A 27,500-nucleotide genomic window follows, 5' to 3' on the forward strand; every position below is an offset into this window, starting at 1 on the left:
ACTCTTTCTAGAGCCTCAGCATCTTTTTTACATCGTGGTGACCAAAACCAAATATGCTACTCAAAGGCCAACTCTGGTGACTTCTGGATATCCCAGCTTTCATAGGAAAGGCTGGCATGTTTTTTTTCTGGCTCCCTGTATGTAGAGTTTGATGTTAAACCCAATATCTGCAAATGGTTACCCAGAAACGTTGCATGCACAGAGACGTGTATTCATTGGCAACCTGACCATATATTGGGCGGAACTGGGGGAAAAAACTGTGGAGGCTTTTCGTGTAATAGTTAAAATACTGATTTAGAAGCCAGAAGACTGTGAGTTCGAATCCTATCTTAGGCATAAAAGCTGGCTAGGTGACTTTGAGCCAATCACCAGGAGACTGTGAGTTCTAGTTCTGCCTTAGGCATGAAAGCTGGCTGGGTGACTTTGGGCCAGTCCCACTTTCTCAGCCCACCCCACAGGTTTGTTGTTGCGGGGAAAACAGGAAGAGGAAAAAGTATTAGCTATGTTCACCACCTTGAGTTTTTTTTATAAAACTAGTAAAGGTGGAATAAAAAAAAAAATACTACCATGCTGTCATGACTAAAAGATTGAAATACGAAATCCTCAGTCTGAACTTTGAGTCACGATGGCTGTTAGCTGTTGATCTCCTCTTTTCCCAGTCGCAGACAAAAGAACCCTACTGGAAAGATTATTGAGATAATCACAGAAACCATCCCTTCAAAACCATCAGATGCTAACTGAGGTGTGCTTCCAGTGGGCTGAGCTGGGACAAAGCTTGAGCAAAACATCTGTTTAGCATTAAAGTGCAGATGCAGTTAATTCAGACTAAGGGCCCTTCCAGATAGGGATTCTTCCTGCTAGCTGTCAAAAGGGCAGATTTCATCTTTTCCTTCTTAACAGAGAGCTATTTTTGGAAAGAAAAGAAAAAAAGCAGCGATTAAAAAATGGGAGGATTATTACTAAGGGATGACACCATGCCCTGGACACCTGGAAAATCTATGAATAAGGTAGAGCAGGGGTCTTCAAACTTGGCCCTTTTATGACTTGTGGACTTCAAGGTGGCTGGCTGAGGAATTCTGGGAGTTGAAGTCCACAAGTCATAAAAGGGCCAAGTTTGAAGACCCCTGAGGTAGAGCAAATGCAGAGTCAAAATCACAACTGAGGAAATAATAATAATAATAATAATAATAATAATGATGATGATGATGATGATGATGATGATGATGATGATGATGATGATGAACTTGAACACCATTGGCATTGACAAATTCGCCATTAGTCAATTGCAAAAGGCGGCCTTACTAGGAACTGCTTTAATCCTGCGACGATATCTGTAATACCATCAAACATCCACATCTGCCTATCCCAGGTCCGTGGTAAGGACTCAATAGGTAGACAAAATGCCAAATACAGTCTGAACATCTGGCTGACTGTGCGATGATCAATAATAATAATAATAATAATAATAATAATAATAATAATAATAATAATAATAATAATAATAATAATAAAGTTGGAAGGGACCTTGGAGGTCATCTAGTCCAACCCCCTGCTCAGGCAGGAAACCCTACACCATTTTGGACAAATGGCTGTCCAGTCTCTTCTTAAAAACTTCCAGTGTTGGAGCATTCACCGCTTCTGGAGGCAGGTTGTTCCACTGGTTAATTGTTCTAACTGTCAGGAAGTTTCTCCTTAGTTCTAGGTTGCTTCTCTCCTTGATTAGTTTCCATCCGTTGCTTCTTGTCCTGCCTCCAGGTGCTTTGGAGAATAGCTTGACTCCCTCTTCTTTTTGGCAGCCCGAGACAGCACAGTGAAATCCAACCAAGTCAATCCTTTATTTGCTTGCACCCAATTGACAGAATCTTGCCACACTAAAGCTATATAATCTTCTAACCTTCTAGATATAACCTGAGGGATATATCAGGGTGCGGCTACCCTGAACCTCTTTCCTCCTACCCCATCCACTCCGGACTGTGCAGTCTCTTAATCCGGACTTCCTTCTGGGAAAACTCTTTATGGTCAAAACTCCCCCTCATCTCTCCTGCCATGCATGTTCCCTCCCACGGCAATTCTTTCTTGAAGCCTAATGAACCTGGAAGCTGGTCTCCAGAAGATGAAGGAGAGGTCTTGCCAACTGGGACTGCCAGGCATTGAACCAGGGGCCTTCCGCAAGGAAAGCTTGCCCTTCATCGCCGAACCATGATCCTGCCATCAATACAAAGCAAAGGTTAAATGTACACAAATTTCATGATGGTTTTTCTCAGCTTTTGCTGAAAATCAGATATGGATACATTTCTCTAGCCATGCTCATGATGGTATTTCAGTGTTGCTAGGTCATCTGCCGGGGTTTCTTTTAATTTCCTACAGCGTATATCCTATTTCACTTCTTGTACCTTTGAAGAAAGATCTTTCTTACCTCCATAGCCCCAATTATTTAAGTGCACCACTAATGGTGTTAGGTCTCCGTGCCTTTGACCCAAACCTGGGGTGATCTGGCAAGAGCTGTGGCTTTTTAGTCGAAATTCCGAGGTGATGGAGGCTATACTCCAGTTACATCTGGAGAACAATGTTGTTGTTAGTTGCGAAGTCGTGTCCGACCCATCGTGACCCCATGGACAACATTTCTCCAGGCCTTCCTGTCCTCTACCATCTTCTGGAGTCCATTTAAGCTCACGCCTACTGCTTCGGTGACTCCCTCCAACCATCTCATTCTCTGTTATCCCCTTCTTCTCTTGCCCTCCATCTTTCCCAGCATCAGGCTCTTCTCCAGTGAGTCCTTCCTTCTCATTAGGTGACCGAAGTACTTGAGTTTCAACTTCAGGATCTGGCCTTCTAAAGCAGGGCTTTTCAACCAGTGGTATGCGTATCACTTGTGGTACATTAACGAGTGGCAGGTGGTATGCAGTCCTGCCTAGCCAAGTGTAGTGAGGGAGGGAAAGAGCCAGCACAGGCAAGGACTTACTGTGAGAGAGTCCTCTGGAGCTGCAGAGTGGCTGGGGCGAGGCAAAGGCCCCAGGCTCACTTCTGGCTCACCCTCCCCCATGAGAAAGGAGGAGGAGGGGAGCGGAGACAGGAGAGGTTATAAAGGGAGGCAGTTTGGGTGGGAGAGGGAGAGAGAAAAAAGCAGCAGCAGCCTTGGGAGGAGGTGGAGTCAGCTCTAGCTGCACCGAAGGGTTTTTGACACCTTGCTAGGTGGTACTCGAATATTGCCATAACCTAAAAGTGGTACAATCGGTGAAAAGGTTGAAAAGCCCTGTTCTAAAGAGCAGTCAGGGTGGATCTCCTCTAGGACTGACTGGTTTGATCGCCTTGCAGTCCAAGGGACTCGCAGGAGTCTTCTCCAGCACCAGAGTTCAAAGGCCTCCATTCTTTGGCACTCAGCCTTTCTTATGGTCCAACTTTCACAGCCATACATTGCAACTGGGAAAACCATGGCCTTGACTATACGCGCTTTTGTTGGCTATTGGAGAACAATAGTTTCCCACATTTAGACCAATAAAGGAGAATATTTTGTAGCTCAGAGTTGAAATGAGAGGTCCTTGGTGCTCTTTGAGCTTGGTTGTTTTCTTGCAGATGTTTCACTACCCAGCCAGGTAACAGCATCAGTGCTAAAAGGGGAGTGTGGTTTGCTCTCTGTTTATATACAAGTGCACTGATGAGGTTAGCTAGTTTGGGTAATGGAATGTCTGCAAGACAGCAACCAAGCTCAGCGAGCACTGAGGATGCCTCAAATCCTTTGGAAGGGTGACAAATATTTTTTAGGACTTATGCATCCTGCCCTGCTTAAAACAAATTAAAAACTATTTTGTACTTGTCAAAAAAAAACCCGTCTTCTTGTTTGCATGCATAGAGATTATTCCTTTACACACACACACATACAGACACACACATACAGTCCACCTTCTTTTCTATATGCTTGGAAATAAAAATGCAATTTATGGTTGGAATCTGTATAAGGCTGGAGAGTCCTGCCTGTACTGCATTGCTATGGTCAAGTAACTGAGGAGGCTGAGTTAATTAAATCAACAGCTATGAGTGCGGGTTACCCACAAAAGTGAACCCTGGTGCCCTAAAACCACTGCCCAGAGCAAGGCTGGAGGGAGGAGAAGAGGGAAAAACGCTCAAGAGGTGAAAGTAACCACAACTGGAGTAAAATGGAAAAAGAGTTCATCAGCTCTACATCACTTTGCCTGGCCACCGGTATCAGAATATTAATTGCTCTTTGACTTGATTTTCTTGTGGGATGAAGGGCACATTGTGGCTTGCATCGGTATGCAAGATGCTGGGAAAATGGAAGGAAAATCCATCACACCATGCGGCTGAGTTTCACCGGATGGAATTCGTTGGTCCTCTCTCTAGGAAGAATTCGCCCTCAGTGGTCCTGCTTCCAGGCTTACCCCCTTTGCTGGATTTCTTTGGAATGCAGCAAATATAGCTTTGGGGTGGGTGGGTGGAGGGAATAATCCATGGAAGGGGATCATGAAAGGTCTCACTCAACAGTCCAGAGAGTGGGCAAATGGCCAGTGGGGCTTCCCTTGAGGAATGCACAAATTTTTGCAAGTGGACAATAGGAAAAATATCATATTTTATCTGTCTGTCTGTCTGTCTGTCTGCCTGCCTGCCTGCCTGCCTGCCTGCCTGCCTACCTACCTACCTACCTACCTACCTACCTACCTACCTACCTACCTATCTATCTATCTATCTATCTATCTATCTATCTATCTATCTATCTATCTATCTATCTATCTATCTATCTATCTATCTATTGTCTGTCTCTGTCTCTCCTTCTCTCTATCAAATTTCTATACCTCTATACAGGTGTATCTTGAATAAGCTGGCAGTGTTTGTGTGTGTCTGGTTCCTGCATGAACCCATTTTATGTGTTGATTTTATTTATATCCCACCTTTGTTACTTATATAAATAACTCAAGGAAGTAAACATACCTGTGACTTCTTTTTCTGAGTTTGTACAAGACATGAAGCATACCTTAAGCAAATGGCCTGGGTTCCTACCAGAGAACAGGCCACAAAATCGTCACATCAGCCAAGGTTAGCATAGCCCACTTAGCATATTGACAAGCAAGATCTTTAGCTGGTATAGAAAGGTAGAATTTGCCCCAGAAATTGACTCTCGAGAAGCTGTTTAGAGATGGTTTCAACAGCATTGCAAAAAACATGCCTGGGACCTGAGAAACAGAAAAAGCATTAGAAAGAGACTCAGACTGGATCTTCCCTGACTCCCTGTATAAGATGGAGGGAACAGTTGCGACATTCTGTTAAAATAGCCTGTGTATCTCAGTATAGTTAATAGTTGCTTGAGCAGGGTCCGTAAGATTATCTGGGACACTACACATCCTCTTCACGACCTGTTTTCCCTGTTACCTTCTGGGAGGGGGCTTCGTGGTATCCGTAGCAGAACATCCAGATTCAGCCATAGTTTCATTCCATACAGCATTAACCTTGTGAACTCTCAAGCTTCCTCCTTCCGTTATATATTCAAGATGGACAGTATTTAATATTTATTTACTACGTATATGTAGGGACAGGGCTTTTTTTTGTCATAGAACGCCCAGAATGGAGTTCCGGCATCTTTTTTTGGATGGAACCTTATAGGGTAGGCAAGGCGGGTTGTATGACGTGTGTGAGTTCCGGCACTTTTTTTTTTCTCCAAAAAAAGCACTGTGTAGGGATGTGGGTCTGTACACATGTTGTTCATAGTATGTTTAGGTGTGTGTCATGTATGTGTTTCACTTTGAGAGCGGGCAACTAAATTTCATTTTTGATGTGTGCTGTTGTGCCCACAGTAAAAAAATGACAATAAAGGTTATCTTATCTTATCTTATCTTATCTTATCTTATCTTATCTTATCTTATCTTATCTTATCTTATCTTAGGGTTTTTTCCCTGATCTGGTCAACCTTGAAATGCTGGCAATACGGGTAGTCCTCAAGTTACGACTATGATGGAGCCTGTCCATCACAGTTGCAACTCATGATGGTCGTAAAACGGGCGGTTCATGTGACTGACCCAATTCTACATCCTTTCTTTTTCCAGAAGTTAAGTGAATCACCATGATCGTTAAATGAATCTACAGTCATTAAGCAAGCATAGCTGTTAAGTGAACCAGTGGTTCACTATGGCATGTTTTTGCTCAAAATTTAAGGTAAATGTCAGTTTGGGGCAAAATCAGGTTTGCTGTATGACAGTGATGGCGAACCTTTTAGAGACCAAGTGTCCAAAACTGGACCCTCTCCCGCTCCACCCCCTGCCTCTCCCCCGTTCCGCCCCCCATTCCCTGCCCCGCCTGCCCGCAGGGCCACTCACCGCCTCCAGGGCCCACCGCAGATCGCCCAGGCAGCCCAGCAGCGCTATGGCGGTCACGACCTCTGCCCATGCCCTGCAGCATCAACTGTGCACAATGGGGTGTGAGGGCAGAGTCTTGTCTACGCTGCCTGGCTGCCATGTCCTTGGCTGCACTACTCCGTGTGGGCCATGCTCAGGGGCAACTCTCCTCCAGGGGGGCTGCTGGAGAAGAGGGGGTCACGGGGGGAGGCGAGGCTGGGGCAACGGCACGTGTGCCCACAGAGAGGGCTCCGAGTGCCGCCTCTGGCACCCGTGCCATAGGTTCGCCACCATTGCTGTATGATCTCAAAGAGGAGAACTTGCTTCTACACAAATGTGAGCATGCCTACTTGGACAAAAATTCCCCTGTAGATGGTGAGGCAACCTTTTAACAAGGAAGAGTGTTTTTTTAAGTAAGGCGGTGCTGAATCTGCCTGGTGGTTTCTCAGAAATTTCCTTGCCCTGCAAACAAGGCTTTTCTATGTTTAAAAATGTCTTTCGGGTGTCTCTCAGTCCTGTTTGTGGGCTTGTGGAAGTGGCGGTGGCGGTGGCGGATACGTCTGGGACCGTTGCTTTCTTTGACATGTGGTACCCTGTTTCTCTGAAGCTTCCTTGGCTCCCCACAGAATCTTAACCAGAAAAACCTTAAGGAGAGTTGAATGGAAGTGTGGGAAGCCCTGGAGGTTTGTAATGGTATGTGGGAAGGACCTTGTGAGATCGGGTGGAGAGATGCTGCCTAGAGTAGTGTTTCTCAACCTTGGCTGCTTGAAGATGTGTGGACTTCAACTCCCAGAATTCTCCACTCAATTCTGGGAGTTGAAGTCTATACATCTTCAAGAGGCAAAGGTTGAGAAACACTGGCCTAAAGCAGGGGTCTTCAACCTTGGCAACTTTAAGACTTGTGGACTTCAGCTCCCAGAATTCCTCAGCCAGCATAGCTGGCTGAGGAATTCTGGGAGCTGAAGTCCACAAGTCTTAAAGTTGCCAAGGTTGCAGACCCCTGGCCTAGAGGATGTCCAGATAAGGAACAGCACAGCTTTCAGCTGCACAGTGGGCAGAGCGAGAGGCTCAGAAGGGACCCTCCCTAGTTTTTCGGTTGTAAAGGCAAAAACTATACTTTCAGTTTTGCAAATTAACGAATTTTGTTAATGTAGCTTTACAATGAAGCAGAATTAGTTCATCTCGTCATGTTTTTTGTGTGGTCTACTTGGTTAAGCTGGCATGGCTGCAGATGGGTCAGTGAATGGTAAGACATTCCTGGAACATTTCCTTCAGGATCATTAGAGGATTGGAGGCTAAAACATATGAAGAAAAGTTGCAGGAATTGGGTATGTCTAGTCTAATGAAAAGAGGGACTAGGGTGACATGATAGCAGTCTTCCAATATCTCAGGGGCTGCCACAAAGAAGACAGAGTCAACTTATTCTCAGTCTAAAGCACCTGAAGGCAAGACAAGAAACAATGAATGGAAATTAATCCAGGAGAGAAGCAACCTAGAATTAGGGAGAAATTTCCTGACAATTACAACAATTAATCAATTGGATGACTTGTCTCCAGAAGTTGTGGGTACTCCAACACTGGAGGTCTTTAAGAAGAGATTGGACAACTATTTGTCTGAAATGGTAAGGTCTCCTGCTTGAGTAGGGCAGTTAGATTAGAAAACTTCCAAGGTCCTTCCACCTCCATTATTCTGTTATAAATCAAAGATACTGGGAGCAAGGGGAAAGACCTCAAAATTATTCACCTCACCGCTGAAACAGCTGCAACAGAATAGTATCATTTTGTCAAGGATCCCCACAGTCTGATTTAATTCATCAGCAATTTTTTACTTGACTTCTAACTTAACTGTCTAATACAGAGTTAAAACATAATCACTATAATTCAGTTTAATACTGATAAAAATAGATGGTTAAAAATCCCAGTGGCTTTATGGAAAAAGAATAATATCTGTAGTTAGAGCAATTCCCAGTTTAACACCTTTAAAGTATTTTAAATAGACCGATAAGTGATTACAGGAAGGCAAATATTTCCATTATGGCTTAAAGAGGTGAAAGTGATTTAGAAATATATTCCCAAAATGTAGTTTATTATTATATGAGAATTCATCCAATTTAGAATTAAATCTCTCTCTCTCCCTCCCTCCCTCCCTCCATGTAGGGAAAGTTTAATGCTACATTTAAATGCTGAGCACTTATATATTATCATGATATGGTTTTTCTCCTTTTATTTTTTTCCCTTTTTGACTTCTATCATTTTCACAACATCACTCAGCCATCATTAAAATGATATAAATCCCATCGTTATTTTGATGAAAAGATGGTTGAATGACTCTAGTTGGATGACATTTGTAGATAATTTGACAGAGTAACTGCTTCCTCCTCCTCCTCCTCCTCTTCCTCCTCCTCCTCCTCCTCCTCCAGAACTGGAAATCACTTTTTGTCCCCTAATCCATATTAACCATACTTTTTCTTTTGTCCCACTTAAACATTCAATTAACAGAGCACAGCTTCTAACCAACAAATGTAAGAGGATCACATCAGAGGAAACAGACCAAATAAGTGCTTGAAGTCTTGGAAAAAAGGGAAATAACAGGTCCCATAAGTCATGAGATGTCAAGTGTAGCCACAAACATTAAAACTATACTCCAGTGAGTAGTTTAATTTCCTGTGTAGAACTGTTACTTTGACGCTAATGGCAGATGAAAGTTAAATCTCCTTGGTCATTCTAACCTCATTCCGGGTAGCACAAAATCCAGGAAAGGTGGCTATTAACAATACACCTTTTATCCAAGGGACCAGAGTCCCATTAGTCCTAAAGACGTTAATCATAACAGTTATTACCCACAGAAAACATGCCCAGCTACTTCAATGCACAAAGTTAGTAATAAATTGACCATTCCCCTCATTTCTGCTGCTGCTGCTGCCATTTGGAGAAAATTTGTTTTTCCTCCCTCCCTTCCTTTTTAAAATCTCTTAAACTACTGTAATAATTAACAGATTTGGTTTGGCTGTGGTTGTTAGCATTCCACGTGCCTGAACAAAGATTATGGAAGGGAAAGGAGAGAAGCAACCTAGAACTAAGGAGAAACTTCCTGACAGTTAGAACAATTAACCAGTGGAACAACCTGCCTCCAGAAGCGGTGAATGCCCCAACGCTGGAAGTTTTTAAGAAGAGACTGGACAGCCATTTGTCTGAAATGGTGTAGGGTTTCCTGCCTGAGCAGGAGTAGTAACACTTAATGAGGACCTGGTCTACCTACCAGTTGAGAAAGCATCTTGGGGTTTAATTTGGGAATAGTCTTTTCCATAGGCAAAGTGATTTTCTCTGCAGATTTCTTGATGCTGTGGAAGAAAACAAAACTGAGAACTCCAGCACATCAGTTTTCATAGCCACTCTGTTTCTTTTCATATCATTTAGTCTACTCCATGGCTGGTGTTCTTGGATTCCCCTCCACTTTGTTTCTGCTTTATTTCAGTGCCTAAAATGTTGGGGACCTCTGCTTTGGAGAATAGCTTGACTCCCTCTTCTTTGTGGCAGCCCCTCAAATATTTGAACATGGCTATCAGGTCACCTTTAATCCTTCTTTTCACTAGACTATAGACATACCCAGTTCCTGTAACTGTTCTTCATATGTTTTAGCTTCCAGTCCCCTACTCATCTTTGTTACCCTTCTCTGCACTCTTTCTAGAGTCTCAGCCCTAAAATTGTTGTATGAATACGTCCTGTGTGTCCAATCTGAGAAATATGCAACAAATACAGAGAAACCTGGTGCAAATCAGAGCACATTGCAAATTAATAGGCAAACAGAAGCATAAAATGATTCTTTTATCAGTAAATGAAGAAAAAAAAAGGTAAGCTGTGGACAGAGTGGATAGTTTAACTTGGTTAAATCATAACATCGGCTGAAGAGAAATGGCAATTTGCAGAGAAGGGAAACAAACAAAGGAAGAAACGGATTATTTTAGAGACACATCAGTCTGTATCTTCTTCATATTTAAGGTAGAGAAAACTTGAAATTGTTAATTGAAAATGCCATCTCTGGGCAGACATTCCGACTTCCTGTGGCACAGACTTCCTTTGGGAGTAAAGAGCACAGAAATATTTTGTCCCTTATCCCTATCATCTCCCGTATTAATGAACACATTAAAACAAGATGGCTTGTTTATATCTATTTCAAAATCTCCAAAGACGTGCCTATATATAAGCACGGCTTCAAATCCCATCCCTGTAATGGGGCATTAATGTATTTTAAGCGAGAGAGAAAAACTTGGCTTTGGCAGGCGGCAAACGCTGAAGCAGATTGCTTTAATAGCAAAATGACCCAGAGTGCCTTTTGATTGCTTTTAAATTCTCAATGAATAATAGATAGAGGAATGGATTTGGCATTATAATTCAATGCTAATAGGCCACCCTGTGCAGGAGCCAGAACATTTGGTTAACAGGGCCAACTGGAAAAGTCAATGTACAAAGTTTAAAAGAGATGACAGTAATAGAAAAATCTTGTAGAAAGATGTCCTCTGGAAGAAAAGTTACCCCTTGGTGAACGCAGTATTTAAAAGAGATACTTGGTTATTTAATTATAGAATGCAATGGTCCACAGAAAAAGTGTGACTTTGAAGTTTAAGCTGTCTTTTCAAGACTGATGGTCTCCAGCTATCATGGAAGTCAACAACTCCCCTAACTGGTTGGAGTTGATGGTACTGGAGTCATAGTCTGATCCTTCTTGAAGACCCATGTTTGGGGAAGGCCACATTATTCCAAGTAGATGCATAATAATGATGGCAGCCTTTATCTTCTCCTTGTGGAAATCTGCTTTGAAAGGAGTGAGGTATGGGCAAAATTAGAATCCCAGTTGCCTCTTTTAGATTAGAATAGAGTTTTTCAACCTTGGAAACTTGAAGATGTGGGGATTTTACCTCCCAGAATTCCCCAGCCAGCAGTATGAAATACTGGGTTGGAGCATAGTCATCCATTGTTCACCATCACTATCACCATCACCATCCATTGGTAGAATTTGTTAGGATAATGCTGAGATAATACTTTTAAAAGGAGAACTGAACAAATGCATGGAGTATTAGGCTAACAGTGGCTAATGGTTTTGATGGATGCTTGCTACTGAAACAACAGCTTCTAGGGTTGAGCAACGTTGGAAGATTAGTCCTCTTGTCCATGTGAATATTCTGCCCCCACCTCCATTTTTAAACCAAATTTCTAAAAAAAAAACCAACCCCACAAATTAGTTGTGCTCTTTTCTTGATGTCAGCAGACTCCCAGATGGTTTCCTGTGACCTTCCACAAGGTCACGATGCAGATCATGGCCTTGGAGACCACACTGAAGTTGTCCAGCCCTTGCATATGGCACATAACCTAGTTGTCCTACCCTTTAAATTCCCTGTGAGGGATGCAGTTCTAGCATTACTCAAGCTGAAGGTTGTTTCCTGGTGGTTCTGTCATTGTGTCTCACTTAGTGGTTGTGGTGTAACAAGAAAAGGCACTTAGTCCCTCCTAGCCCTTTTGCGGGTCACGCAAGGTGTGGGCAATTGCTGTTCATCCCTGGATGGCCCAACTCAGTGTCACTTCAATTGATGTTACAGACCTGAGTTGCCACAAGTACCGGGGAGAACAGGGCTCTGCCACTTTGTAATCAATAGACATTAAGAGCATCTAAATCAGTGTTTCTCAACCTTGACAATTTTAAGGCATGTGGACTTCAACTCCCAGAATTCCACAGCCAGCAATGCTGGCTGTGGAATTCTGGGAGTTGAAGTCCACATGCCTTAAAATTGTCAAGGTTGAGAAACACTGATCTAAATCCTGAAAGAAAAAGACATTTGTGGCTTCCATCTCTAAACCCAAGTAGCTAAGGAGAATTCCACATCACTAAATTTCCCAGAGACCAAAAACCCACAGTGGGAAGTGGAATCGAGATTCAGGCATTCTTGTAAAATGCCAAACCTCCTTTTTTTTCCAAAAGGGTTTTTTTTTTTTAAAAAATAAAAATCTGCCTTTATTATTTTTATAAATAACTCTAGGTCAGTGGTGGCGAACCTATGGCACGCATGCCAGAGGTGGCACTCGGAGCCCTCTCTGTGGGCACACTCGCCATGCCCCGGAGATGGCAACTGTCCCTCTTCAACCAGCTGCCTGCTAACTCGCCGAGGTCTCACATGGCCGGATGCATCCCAGCACCCATGTGCTCGCTGTTCTCTGTGTGCAGGGGCTGATGGTGTCAGGCAGCAGCCACCCCAGCCCCTGCCTCACCTTTTCCTGTGACAATGGCACTCCCACCCTGCCTCACCTTGCCTAGCCTCTCCCCACAGGACGAGCCTCCTGCCCACCGCCCCACCTGCCAGAGACCCCCTGGATCTCCCCCAACCCTGCCCGGGCCCCACAGGCGTCCCTCCCCACGAGCAACATTGAGGTGATCATGCCCACCTTGGCCACACCCACCCAATCTGCCATGACCACCACAGCCACGCCCACCCAGTAGGCCATGCCCACCTGGCACCCAGCAATAAATAAGGGGGTTTTGGGTTGCAGTTTGGGCACTCGGTCTCTAAAAGGTTCGCCATCACTGCTCTAGGTGGAGAATATATCTACTACAGGTTGTCCTCAACTTACAATTACAATGGAGCCCAACATTTCTGTTGCTAACCAAGACGGTTGTTGTGCCCCGTTTTCCAGTCTTTCATCCCAAAGTTGTTAGGTGAATCACTGCACTTGTTAAGTTAGTAACAAGGCTTGTTAAGTGAATCTGTCTTCCCTGTTGTCTTCGTTTGTCAGAAGGTTGCCGAAGACGATTACATGATCCCAGGACACTGCGACTGTCATAAATACACGCGAGTTGTCAAGCGTCCAAACTTTGTTCACGTGACCACAAAGATGCTGTAACGGTTGTAGGTGTGACAAATGTTCATAAGTCGCTTTTTTCAATGCTGTTGTAACTTCAAACGGACACTCAATGGTTATAAGTCGAGATCTATCTTTTCTGACGTGTAACCTCACCAAATGGGCAGTTTTTTGGGGGGGGATGAACGAAGGGAGCAGGGTGTGGAGCAGATACTCAACTGCAAAATCCAGAAATGGTCATTTCAATGCCTTTGAAGAGCCCTTTGGTCTCAAGTATCGCCACCCCAAGGTACATCGAAGGCATATCCGGCACTCTACAATAGCTCACTCTCCTTACAGAGAATTTGACTTGCTTGTGTTTCCTACAGGTGTTAGACAGAATCGTGACAATTTTTAGAATGGAATATTATCTGTGGTTGGACTGGCACTGGAGTAATGCAAATTTGGTCGTGGTTGAGTTGCTCGCTGGTTTAGAAACAGAATGGGTTTTTTTTTTTTAAATCACCCAAACTTTTTTGCTTTGTCTCTTGAATTCCTGTGAATTCCTATATTGGCTAAAAATGTATAAAAGAAATTTGAAGGGCTCTCTTGTATGTCAGGTGCTTTATTTCCTAATTATGCTGGGGTGGGGCAGGAGCTGCTTCCCGAAATTATATCTTTGTGCCTCAAAGCATCATAGTTAGGGCCATTCTCATACAGCATGGATAGGCAGTCCAGAGCCCCCTTTTTCTGGCAGCCAAAGCCCCCAAGTCAGACTCTGAAATTCAAAATACGATCTTTGGAGGGTGTACATTTGTTTTAATCGTGGTGATTATCCACCCGTGAAGTATTAATACCACTTTACAATGCCTTGGTACGGCCACACTTGGAATACTGCATCCAGTTTTGGTCACCACGATGTAAAAAAGATGTTGAGACTCTAGAAAGNTGATTAGGGGACTGGAGGCTAAAACATATAAGGAACGGTTGCTGGAATTGGGTATGTCTAGTTTAACGAAGAGAAGGACGAGGGGGGACATGATAGCAGTGTTCCAATATCTCAGGGGCTGCCCCAAAGAAGAGGGAGTCAAGCTATTCTCAAAGGTGCCTGAAGGCAGGACAAGAAGCAACGGATGGAAACTAATCAAGGAGAGAAGCAACCTAGAACTAAGGAGAAACTTCCTGGCAGTGAGAACAATTAACCAGTGGAACAACCTGCTCAGAGTCACACAATCGTGATGGGGGCGTAAAAATTTGATAACTGAATAAAAGGGGTTCCAAAGGTGCTTTTTCAAGAGGCAGCTGGACTTTCTGATTTTTTTTTTGAAGACATTTCGCTTCTCATCCAAGAAGCTTCTTCAGCTGAAGAAGAGCTGAAGAAGCTTCTTGGGTGAGAAGCGAAACGCCTTCAAAGAAAAAACAGAAAAGTCCAGTTGCCTGTTGAAAAAGCACCTTTGGGACAACTATGACCTGGATGACTAAGAATCTCCATAGATATTTAGCTATGAATAAAAGGGGCTTTCCCATGCCAATTCAGCACTGCTTTAGTCACACACCCCACCACACACAAATAGAACATAGAACAATAGAATTAGAAGGGACCTTGGAGGTCCTCTAGTCTAACCCGCTGCTCAACCAGGAGAGACTATAATCATTCCGGACACATGGCTGTCCAAAACAGATATGCATTAATGAAGTTCCTGCCAAAAAAAACCCCAAAACCAAACATGTTTATTAGGAGAAACACAATAATAATAATAATAATAATGATAAAGTTGGAAGGGACCTTGGAGGTCATCTAGACCAACCGCCTGCTCAGGCAGGAAACCCTATACCATTTTGGACAAATGGCTGTCTAGCATTCACCGCTTCTGGAGGCAGGTTGTTCCACTGGTTAATTGTTCTCACTGCCAGGAAGTTTCTCCTTAGTTCTAGGTTGCTTCTCTCCTTGGTTAGTTTCCATCCATTGCTTCTTGTCCTGCCTTCAGGCGCTTTGGAGAATAGCTTGACTCCCTCTTCTTTGGGGCAGCCCCTGAGATATTGGAACACTGCTATCATGTCCCCCCTCGTCCTTCTCTTCCTTAAACTTGACATACCCAATTCCAGCAACCGTTCCTCATATGTTTTAGCCTCCAGTCCCCTAATCATCTTTGTTGCTCTTCTCTGTACTCTTTCTAGAGTCTCAACATCTTTTTTACATCGTGGTGACCAAAACTGGATGCAGTATTCCAAGTGTGGCCGTACCAAGGCGTTGTAAAGATAAACGATCCCCCTCCAAAACTGCCCATTTGGTGAGGTTACATGTCAGAAAAGATAGATCTCAATAAACAACTCGAGAAAAATTGCTTGCAAATAGATTTCCGTTCAGAAAGGTTACGTGCAAAAAAGTTAGTACTTGAGGAGAAAACCCTATGAAAATGCAAACCGAGGCTCCTGCAGAATTCTTTTTGATGAATTTGCAGACGTGGAAATGGGCCCAAAGTGGGAAAATGAGAATCCGAGTGAAACTGAAATGGACAGATTTGTGTCTAATACAATCCTCCACATGCAGCCTTCCTGTCCCCATTGAAAATTATTAACGTGGGGCAAGTTCATGCTGAAAGTTGCCAAGCTGTATTTCCCTTCACTTGCAAACACACAAGAACACACAATTTCGGATTTTAGTCAAGCTGTGATGAAGGCTGTCTGGGTGGGTGGCAGAACTTTTTGCTGGCTAAGCACTTTTCAAAGCCAGCTTTATTGTGTGCATAGTGATCATCCAGCCTAGACGTCAACTGATTTTTTTCCTTCCCAAAGTCAGAGGGCTAAAATCAGTATATAGGCAGTTTATGGGACTATGATTCATTTCTGATATAAATGTATAAATGGGCTCTACTGGAGAGAGTCTCTGTATTTGAACTGTATACAAAAAGTCAATTTCATGTAGAGTAATCCTCTAGATCAGTGATGGTGGTGGGAAGGAGGGGATGGGTGGGAAACAGACCGAAGGACTGTGGGGATGCAGTGGGGCAGGATAAGGGGGAAGATAGGTGTAGGGGCCTCTGCAACATCCCTGTGAATGGTTGTAAGGGCGAATTTTCCCAAATGTTGTGCATGTGACCACAGGGGCACTGCAATGGCCATATAATCAATCAGAATAAAGCTGGAAGGGACCTTGGAGGTCTTCTAGTCTAACCCCCTGCTCAAGCAGGAGACCTTATCCCATTCCAGACAAGTGGCTGTCCAGTCTCTCCTTAAAAGCTTCCAGTGAGGGAGCACCCACAATTTCTGAAGGCAAGCCATTCCACAGGTTAATTGTTCTCACTGTTAGGAAGTTTCTCCTTAGTTCTAGGTTGTTTCTCTCCTTGATTAGTTTCCATCCATTGTTTCTTGTCCTGCCTTCTGGTTCTTTGGAAAATAAGTTGACCCCTTCCTCTTTGTGGCAGCCCCTCAAATACTGGGACACTGCTATCATGTTATCACCCCTAGTCCTTCTTTTCTCTAGACTGGCCCTATCCAGTTCCTGCAATCATTCTTCATATGTTTTAGTCTCCAGGCCTTTAATCATCCTAGTTGCTCTTGTCTGCATTTTTTTCTAAAGTCTCAACGTCTTTTTTGTAATGTGGTGACCAAAACTGGATGAAGTATTCCAGGTGTGGTCTTACTAAGGTTTTATAAAGCAGTACTAATAGTTTACGTGATTTTGATTCTATGTCTCTGTTAATACAACCAATGATTGTATTAGATTTTTTGGCTGCTACTGCACACTGCTGGCCCATGTTTAAGTGATCATCCACTAGGATTTCAAGGTATCTTCAAAAGGGGGTCAGAAGTATCTTTTATGGGTGTCTGTTGTAACTTGTAAGCAGGCAGTCATAAGTCAAGGACTGCCTGGATAGAAATCAGAAGTTCTTCTCAGTTTTTCATATTGGAACTTGAGAATATACTTTAAAAATTTGCACCACCATTAGTATGTATTTTGAGAGACAATTCTCCAACTGTATTGATTTTTGTTTGCAGCTTTGCATAGTGTACACTGTGTTTGAAAATTATATTCCCTGATATAATGTGTGTTATTTTTTCCAAAGAAATACAGTTGTGTACAGACCCTTCCTTAATATACATTTTTGTGATTGGTGGTGAGTTGCATTATAAAGTTTGGAGAGGTATGAATTTTGAATGTTGACTAGATTTGGGGTATTGAAAAAGCTACATTAATACATTAAAATATAAAAATCTAAACCAAACGGATTACTGAGTTCTGATCCTCTTCTCAGTATATTGGTTGATAACTTATTTTATCCAGAAATGAAGAACTCAGTTTTTGGCTCCTGAAAAATTCTTGCCTGAATGCAAATATTTAGCAGTTTGGAAATGTCGATATAAAGTCCAGAAGCGGTTTCCAAGCAGAAACAAAGGTAACTGTATTTTTATTTTATTTTATCAAAGCAGTCAATTTAGCCATTTCTGCTAACTCCATTAACTTTTGACTTTGTGCTTGAGGTGGAAAAAAATGAAACTCTGATTTTGGAATTTACCGATTAGATAATTTGTTGTTCTAGAAATGGCTACTTTATACGATTATGTAAAAGTAAAAAGTTGAGGTTTGATGCTGTTGTCTGATTCTGCTGCACCAAAGGGATCGGAAGTCGGTGCTATTTCTTTTTTTCCTTTTGCTCCCAAACAGTCCCTTCCCTTTTCCCTCTCCTATCTTTCCTATTATTTGCTTTTGTATTTTATATTATAAACTAATAAAAAGGACCGGGTGAAGAAGGAGAGTGCAAAAGTTGGCTTGAAACTCAACATCAAGAAAACCAAGATCATGGCATCCGGCCCTCTCAATTCCTGGCCAATAGATGGGGAAGAAATGGAGGCAGTGGTGACAGATTTTATCTTCCTGGGCTCCAAGATCACCACAGATGGGGACTGCAGCCAAGAAATTAAAAGACGCTTGTTCCTGGGGAGGAAAATTGTGGCAAATCTAGACAGCATATTAAAAAGCAGAGACATCACCCTGCCAACAAAAGTGCGTAGAGTCAAGGCCATGGTTTTCCCAGTTGCAATGTATGGCTGTGAAAGTTGGACCATAAGAAAGGCTGAGCGCCAAAGAATGGAGGCCTTTGAACTCTGGTGCTGGAGAAGACTCCTGCGAGTCCCCTGGACTGCAAGGCGATCAAACCGGTCAGTCCTAGAGGAGATCAACCCTGACTGCTCTTTAGAAGGCCAGATCCTGGAGTTGAAACTCAAGTACTTTGGCCACCTAATGAGAAGGAAGGACTCACTGGAGAAGAGCCTAATGCCGGGACAGACTGAGGGCAAGAGAAGAAGGGGACGACAGAGAATGAGGTGGCTGGATGGAGTCACTGAAGCAGGAGGCGTGAACTTAAATGGACTCCAGAAGATGGTAGAAGACAGGAAGACCTGGAGGAACGTTGTCCATGGGGTCGTGATGGGTCGGACACGACTTCACAACTAACAACAACAACAACAAAATAAAAATGACATTTTGTAAAAAAAAAAAAGAAGAAAAGAAATGTCAGTACAAACCCTTTCTGGAAAAAAATGCCCATATTAACACTCACAAATTTCCACCCATTTTCTGCTATTGTCTTGACTATGTTCTTTTTCCCTTTCAAAATTAGATGCCTGGTGAATGTAGCCAGCCATCAATGTCATAATGCAAAATGGTAACATCAGTAGTCATTTGAGTTGATCTGCTCAGTAATGTCATAGCAGGGTAAAGGCACAGCTGGAGTTGGCAGAACTGCCAAAATTGTCTGGCCTAATTAAAGAGAAGAATTTCTTTAATTCTGTTTACCATTTGGAAACCATTTCTGGATTTTGTACTCGAAACTGAAAAAAAAAAACACCCAGTGAATCGTTGATTTTAGGCTTGGATAATTGGAATTACTTTGTTGTTATAGAAATGGTTTTTGAGATGTTTAGAAATGCAAAGTAAGAGATTGAGGTTGTAATTCCTTTTTCTTTTTTGTATTCTACTGCACTGCAAAAAGTCTGAAGTCTCTCTTACCCTGTGCACCTTTTCTCTACTTTCTGCCCTTCCCTTCTTCCCTCTCTGACTTTCTCAATTTTCGTTTGTGTTTTTTCTTATAATGAACTTTTTAAAATATAAAAACCATCATAGCAGGCAGAGATCAAAGGAGAGAAAACCTGCAAAAGAGGATTCTAAATGCAACAGGGAGCACTCTAAAAAAATATCAGATTGTTTCGTTTCTCTCTTGATATGTAAACAAGTGTTCTTTATTTATTTATTTTTTGCTGGTGTACTCTGCGGAAAAAAAAATAGGACAGGAGGTGAGGAAAGATTTTAATATGTTTAATTAGCCAAGCTAATTATGCAGGATTCTTTTTCTGTGATCACAAATGAGTAAGGAAGCTTCAGCAGCCAGGTCTGGGTTAATTATTTTGTTAGCCTCTCCCTTCTCGGAGTCTGTTTGCAAAGCTAATTCAGCTTATAGTAATGTGGGCAATCATTAAAGATCAATAACAAAATCATTAGCAGTGTGACGCTCTTTTTTGGGGATGGGTTGATCGACAGATATGCCACTTAATCCGGCCATAAAATCAGCACCATGAGCTCATTTTAATGGGTGTCAGCAAGATTGATTGGCAGGGGTCTAGGGGTTAGAGCAGAGATGTACTAGGCTGGCCACTAATGTACTTGAAGCTCTTTGGAGCACTTTGAGGCAAGTTAAACAGAAAATGCCCTGCAAACCGCACAGAATCTCACTTTGCATCAGACAGTTTAAGAAGAGCTTCAAACCTGACAGCAGAAAAAAAAGGGCCTCAGAATAACGGGGAGGTTTTAACGTAGTTAAAGCAAAAAACAAGAATGAAGTTAATGCACAGGTAGTCAGTCCTCGACTTACAACCACCGTTGAGACTAAGCAAGGCTGTTGTTAAGCGAGTTGTGTCTGATTTTTTTTTGACCTTTTATGCCACGGTTGTTAAGTGAACCACGTTATTGTTAAGTGAGTCAGCTTCTCCCCCTGACTTTGCTTGGTGGAAGCTGGCTGGGAAAATTGCAAATGGCGATCACATGACCCCAGGATGCAGCAACCATTGTAAATACATGCCGGTTGCCGAGCGCCCCAATTTTGGTCACGTGACTATGGGGATGCTGTAACAAAAACACTTCTTCCAAAAACTCAGGATGGCAGAAATGGCCGTATCTTTGAATGCATATAAAAAAGGAACAGGGACTTGGATGACCTGGCCGCACCTACCATTTTGACTTGAACCCCCCCCCCCCCCTTGTGCATCTTCCCAGGTTTAATCCCTGGACACATTGCTGGTAAATTGTTATTTTCTTTTAACGAGATACAGGGAGTTATTTGTGAAATGCAGGACCGGTGAGTGATCGCATTAAATGTATTTCAGTTAATTTTTTCAACAATGAGCTGAAACCAATTTAAATTTGATGCTGGGCAAATCCACAACTTGCAGAGTTGATTTTAGAGGTGGAGATGACACCCGTGTGAATGAAGTATCAGATCTCTGTGCAGTAGAATAACAGAATAATAGAGTTTGAAGGGACCTTGGAGGTCTTCTAGTCCATCTCCCCACTCAGGGCAGGAGACTTTGTATCATCCCGGTCAAATGTCCAGTCTATTTTTGAAAACCTCCAGTGATGGCGCACTCAACTCTTGGAGGCAAGCTGTTCCATTGATTAATTGTTCTCACTGCCAGAAAATGTCTCCTTACTTGGATCTCTTTTTAACAAACTTCTGAACATTACTTCTTGTCCTGCCTTCAGGTGCTTTGGAGAATAAGTCAATTCTGTATTTCTCTATGAGAGCCCTTCAGGTACTGGAAGATAGTTATCAAGTCCCCCCCTAATCCTTCTCTTTGCTAAGCTAAGACACACCTAGCTCCCTCAACCATTCATCATACAATTTAGCCTCCAGACCCTTTACCATCTTTGTGGTTACAACATGTTCCCCATCTCCTTGCCTTTGGACCCTTGGAAGGAGCAAAGATTCTGATAGCCCTTGGCTAAAAGAAAAATAACAAATCACCTGTTGAGTATATATCTCCTTTGTTAAGCTTGGCTATTAATGCCGTCATGGACCTATCCTTGCAGATTTCCTAGCAATAGCAGAGAGATAATTTGCTGTCATGTTCTTCTACAGTGCGGTTTTAACTTTCCAGGTCCAGCACTTTGTGATGGCCTCTCATGCAAGCATGAATCACATCGACCCCCACATAGTTTCTTGAACTCAGCCAAGGCCAGTTATATTGTGATATCTTATAATAACAAGTAGCCTCAGCAGATGGGTTCCAAGTTAAGCAGGAAGCCACCGGAATAACATTTGAATCGGGGCATCTAGTCTTCTTCTGGAGATCTTTTGACTGTCCAGAGATCTCCAGGTGAGGACTTGATGCCCTGATGCAAATGGTCTTCTGGTGGCCTCCTGGTTAATGACTGAATCTGAACTTGTCTTTGTGTAAGTGCCTGTCCCGTAATTAGAGATTTTACTTTGGTGCATCCTTGGTTAAGACATGGCTCCAGAGCTTTACAAGCTTCTGAGGTTAAGTGGCTGAAGAGGCAACAATGATTTAATAATAATAATAATAATAATAATAATAATAATAATAATAATAATAATAATAATAATAATGATGATGATGATGATGATGATGGTGGTGGTGGTGGTGGTGGTGGTGGTGGTGGTGGTGGTGGTGGTGATGATGATGATGATGATGATGATGATGACGATGACGATGATAAAATTGATCAACTGCTCTGGGACTTCAGAATTCAAACAGACAAGCAGCTGCAACATAACACCCCGGACTTAACAATTGTCGATAAGAAAGACAAAAAAGTCTGGATAGTGGACGTGGCAGTGCCTGGAGACAGCAGAATAGACGAGAAAGAACTGGAGAAGATAACAAAATACAAAGACCTACAAATAGAAATAGAAAGACTTTGGCAAAGACAAGCAAGGGTAATACCAATAGTAATAGGCGCCTTGGGTGCAATCCCAAAACAACTGGAGCACCACTTGAACACCATCATCGGCATTGACAAATTCGCCATTAGTCAATTGCAAAAGGCGGCCTTACTAGGAACTGCTTCCATCCTGCGACGATATCTGTAATACCATCAAACATCCACATCTGCCTACCCCAGGTCCTTGATAAGGACTCGATAGGTAGACAAAATGCCAAATCCAGTCTGAACATCTGGCTGACTGTGCGATGATCTATAGTAATAATAATAATAATAATAATAATAATAATAATAATAATAATAATAATAACAACAATAATAATAATAATAATAATAATAATAATAATAATAATAATAATAATAATAATTAATAATTAATAATAGCAGAGGCCCAGGGTTTTATCTAACAAGGAAGACTTGCATCTTCATTTAATCCTGACAGCCGCTGGATTAAGTGGAGAAGTCCCAGTATTGACGAGGGGAAATTGTGGTGATACTATAAAACACACACTAGAGCAATTAGCGGGCAGTGATCCTGGCCAATGCTGGTTTAATTCTGTGGTCACTCCCCATCTAATGAAAACCCAACACGAAAGGAAGACACAGAGGCTGTGACCTCCTCATACTTCACGCTGGCCACACATGCACCACAGTGGTATTGAGAGTGATTTGAGGCATTGAGGGAAAATTACTTATTGTAGAAGAGTGGCTGATGAAACTGGGGGAAGGAGGAGGTGGTGGAGGAGGTAGTGGTGGTGGTGGAGGAAGACTCCTGACCAAATTGATGATGCCATCCCTGTATTTCTCAGGGTTAAATTATTGCTACGGGTCACTCTTTTCCTCTGACCCTGTAGCTCTTCTCTTAATTATAATATTCTCTTCTGGACCTGCGTTGAAGATACTGAGCATGGTTTGAGCATTTGGGCCACCAGAGGGCAGTTTTCTACATTCAAATAAATGTTTGGCCTGGTTGCTCCATGATTCCCTTCAGCCGAATTGTAGAAGCCTTTTGAAGAACCAGGATGATGGAAGAATGCAGTCCTGTAAATTCCAATATTAACTGAAATGATCTGTGCTGCCCCAAATTAATATGGGGATCAGATATTCCCTGTCTCTAAAAGACTTGCAGTCCCCCCGTCCCCCCAAATGCCAGAACAACTCCCGGTTCTTCAAATACATTTAAAAATTGTTGTTGTTAATTGCGAAGTCGTGTCCGACCCATCGCGACCCCATGGACAACGTTCCTCCAGGTCTTCCTGTCCTCTGCCATCTTCTGGAGTCCATTTAAGTTCACGCCTCCTGCTTCAGTGACTCCATCCAGCCACCTCATCCTCTGTCGTCCCCTTCTTCTCTTGCCCTCCATCTTTCCCAGCATCAGGCTCTTCTCCAGTGAGTCCTTCCTTCTCATTAAGTGGCCAAAGTATTTGAGTTACAACTTCAGGATCTGGCCTTCTAAAGAGCAGTCGGGGTTGATCTCCTCTAGGACTGACTGGTTTGAACGCCTTGCAGTCCAAGGGACTCGCAGGAGTCTTCTCCAGCACCAGAGTTCAAAGGCCTCCATTCTTTGGCGCTCAGCCTTTCTTAGGGTCCAACTTTCACATCCATACATTGCAACTGGGAAAACCATGGCCTTGACTATACGCACTTTTGTTGGCAGGGTGATGTCTCTGCTTTTTAGTATACTGTCTAGATTTGCCATAGCTTTCCTCCCCAGGAGCAAGCGTCTTTTAATTTCTTGGCTGCAGTCCCCATCTGCAGTGATCTTGGAGCCCAGGAAAATAAAATCTGTCACTGCCTCCATTTCTTCCCCATCTATTGGCCAGGAATTGAGAGGGCCGGCTGCCATGATTTTGGTTTTCTTAATGTTGAGTTTCAAGCCAACTTTTGCACTCTCCTTCTTCACCTGCATCAAGAGGCTCTTTAGTTCCTCTTCACTTTCTGCCATTAGAGTGGTATCATCTGCGTATCTTAGGTTGTTGATATTTCTCCCGGCAATCTTAATTCCAACTTTTGATTCATCTAGCCCTGCCTTTCTCATGATGTGCTCTGCATATAAGTTAAATAGGCAGGGCGACAGAATACAGCCTTGCTGGACTCCTTTCCCAATTTTGAACCAATCCGTGGTTCCGTGTCCAGTTCTCACTGTTGCTTCTTGACCTGCATTTAGATTTCTCAAGAGACAATTAAGATGGTCTGGTACTCCCATCTGTTTAAGAACTTGCCACAATTTGTTGTGATCCACACAATCAAAAGCTTTAGCATAGTCAATGAAGCAGAAGTAGAAGTACATTTAAAAATGCATGTATTTAAAAGCAAATGCGTTAATTTTTAGAGTTCTCATCTCCAAAAATATCTGAAAAGAGATTTGCAGCAGTCTTGAGAGAATGCATGTGTGGGAAGATATTTTTTTAAGAGGAAATGACTTTAGAAATAACATTTGAATGCATCGCTAGAAGAGAATATATGTAGCTCACAGTTGAACTGTGGGGTCCTTGGTGGTCTCTGAGTTTAATGGGTTTCGTGCAGACGTTTCATTGCCAAACTAGGTAACATCATCAGTTTTCATGCAGACTTTCTAATGAAACATCTGCAAGCAATCAACTAAGCTCAGAAAGCACAGAGGACCCTACATTTAAATGCATGTTTTCATTCCTTTTTTTTCCTTTTTTAAATTGAGGATTGATGCAGACGTAGAGTTGAAAATGAGAGCTAGCATAGCATGCTGGTTAAAATGCTGGAGTGAAGAGCTCTTGATTAAAGTCAACTTTCAGCCACAGAAACTAACTGGAAAACTTTGGGTCTCCCATTTTCTCTTATCCTCTTCCCCTAAACAGGGAAGTGTTTATTTATCAGCCTTCACTGGACCAGTGTGATGGATAACAATCCATAACCTTCAATGAAGAGCCCTCATCCTACAGTGGATGGATTCAGATTGATTGATGATGGTAGATGAAAATGGCTCAAGACCAGACAGTGTGATTCAATCAATCCTAATTAGATTGTGCTAAAAGACTGAACGTATCTACACCATTTCAATGGCCGCCTTCAGGAACATTGAAGGGACAAACAGGTGTCTAAAAGTTGTCCAGGAACATTCTGCATATCCACAGCCATCCAGATGTATCAGTTTCAATTCCCAGAATTCATCCAGCCATCATGACGTTTGCTAAGAATTCTGGGCGATGGTCCACATATTTGGAGAGGGTGTCAGGTTGGTCATGGTCAATTCATGGACATAGTTGATCAAATGGTGTTGTTTTTAAGTAGGCTAATCTTACTTAGCTTTGGAGCCTAGACAGGTTAGTTCTCACCTGCTAGAAAAATCCTTTAAATGTGACAACCCATTAAAAAAAAAGACAACCTTGCTTTTTCAAGTGATGGAAATGTGTATTATGGCAAATCTATAGATTTAGTACATGGTGCAAGGAAGAAGCAGAATGTAATAATGGATGCTTGAAAACTTGCCTGAGGTCAAGCAAGAGTCTCTCTCTCTCTCTCTCTCTCTCTCTCTCTCTCTCTCTCTCTCTCTCTCTCTCTCTCTCTCTCTCTCTCTCTCTCTCACACACACACACACACAATCAGACACAATAATAATTGTTGGCATGTTGTCAAGACATTGTGGTGGTTATCCTCTGGGTTGGAACAAGTGCTATATGACATTTGATCCTACCTGAAGTTGGATGAAGATCCTAAGAACCGATCCCTGTTTGAAATGCCCAAATTCCATTCTACTTTAAGGGATTGGAGCTTCTGAAAGTTCCTTAGAATAGATAAGAAGAATGGTTATTTTAGTCTGAGCCCTGTGTGTATGTGTGTGTGGTATGTGTGTAAAAGCACTTGAAGACGTGACCCATTCTCCTCATTGGAGCACTGCTGATTTTCTGGTCAAAGCTTCTGCTGAAAATGTAGTAGCCACCCAGTTTTATATTGGACTTTCCAGTAACCACGTTGTACATTAGTCTGCAGCAAGCCAGCGATTATTTCCTGTAAAATCTCTTTGCTCTGACCACAAACCTTTGCTTCAGCATGTTCTTTTGCCTGCAGGGTTTTGCCAACTTGATATCAAAATAGAAATCAACCAAGACTGGCTGGCTTCAGTTACCTCCCCTCCCCCAGGTGTAGACACACACACACACACACCCACACACACACACACACACACACACACACACACACACACCTTTCTTGACTGTACACTAATAGATTGGCTGTTGGTTGACGACAATGGAGGTTGTGAAGTTTGCCATTGAAAATGAGGAAACTGCTTTCTGTGGCCATTCATTAAAAAGTCCTCTCACCAAATTTGCAGTTGCCAGTTATTCACATGGCATAGATTTATAGATTTTTAGGGCTCGTCACTCAGTTTGGGGACCCTTTGTTAGTTGGTTTTACGAAGAGTTGTGGGTCCATTGATTTATTTGCAAATCTTTGCAGTTTGAGGAAAGAACAGCTTCAATAACAGGAAAGGAAAGGAAAAAGGAAAAAAGAAATAGAGTGCTTGCAACCATTTTTAACATATCTCGGATGCCAGCTTTGTGGGTGAAAGCTATAGAACTAGAAGGTAGTTTCGGGGCATAGAATTATGAATTATGAGTTGCAGCTTCCAGCTTTCATCTAGACGAATAAGTGGACATCTCTAGAGTCCGTCTAAAGCCACAATGCCTTTCTAAAAGTTACCGTCCAACACTGATTGCTAATGAGACAGAAAGAAGAAAATATGAAAGGGCTTGATTGAATTTATCTATACTGAACTTCACTTCTATGTAAACTACATGAAATTAAATCCAGTTTCATTTCTAGGCTGGCTTAGTTTCAGAGTGCAGCCTTTGAATCATTACAAGACCAAATGTGGTTCCTTGATGCTTAGGGATCTACTGTAGGTTTTTTTTGCTGGTTTGCGAAGATAAAGGATCACAATGGAGATGTGCAAGTAAGCTGGCACTAGGATTTTGGCACACACAGGAAAATATCAGATAGCAGAACTGAAAGAGACATGTTTAGGGGCATGAACTGAGAAGCCAGTATGGCAGGTTGGCAGTTTTATGCTTAGCTGTTGATCATCAAGAGCAACGGTGGACAAGCTAATTTAGACTCACAAATTCCAGATTTAAAATAGCTAAAAATAAAAAAAAAATCAGTCCCAATCAACTTTGGATGCGTTTTAAGTGGCATTTAGGAAGACCACTCATCCTAAGTAGATTTTCTGTTTTTCTTCTTGCTGAATGTACTTCAAGCTGCCCAGTAGAAGTAGTTCAGAACTTGAAACAAGCATCTAAGTTTGTTTTATCTTGTTGTACCTTTCAAACTAGAAATCTGAGGGCAGGCACTGCCTTAGTATTGATTTATGCAAGCCGCTCTTGAAAGCATTTGGGCTAA

The sequence above is a fragment of the Protobothrops mucrosquamatus genome, unplaced genomic scaffold (genome assembly GCF_001527695.2).
Source record: "Protobothrops mucrosquamatus isolate PMUCROS unplaced genomic scaffold, P.Mucros_1.0 scaffold1501, whole genome shotgun sequence".
NCBI lineage: Eukaryota > Metazoa > Chordata > Lepidosauria > Squamata > Viperidae > Protobothrops > Protobothrops mucrosquamatus.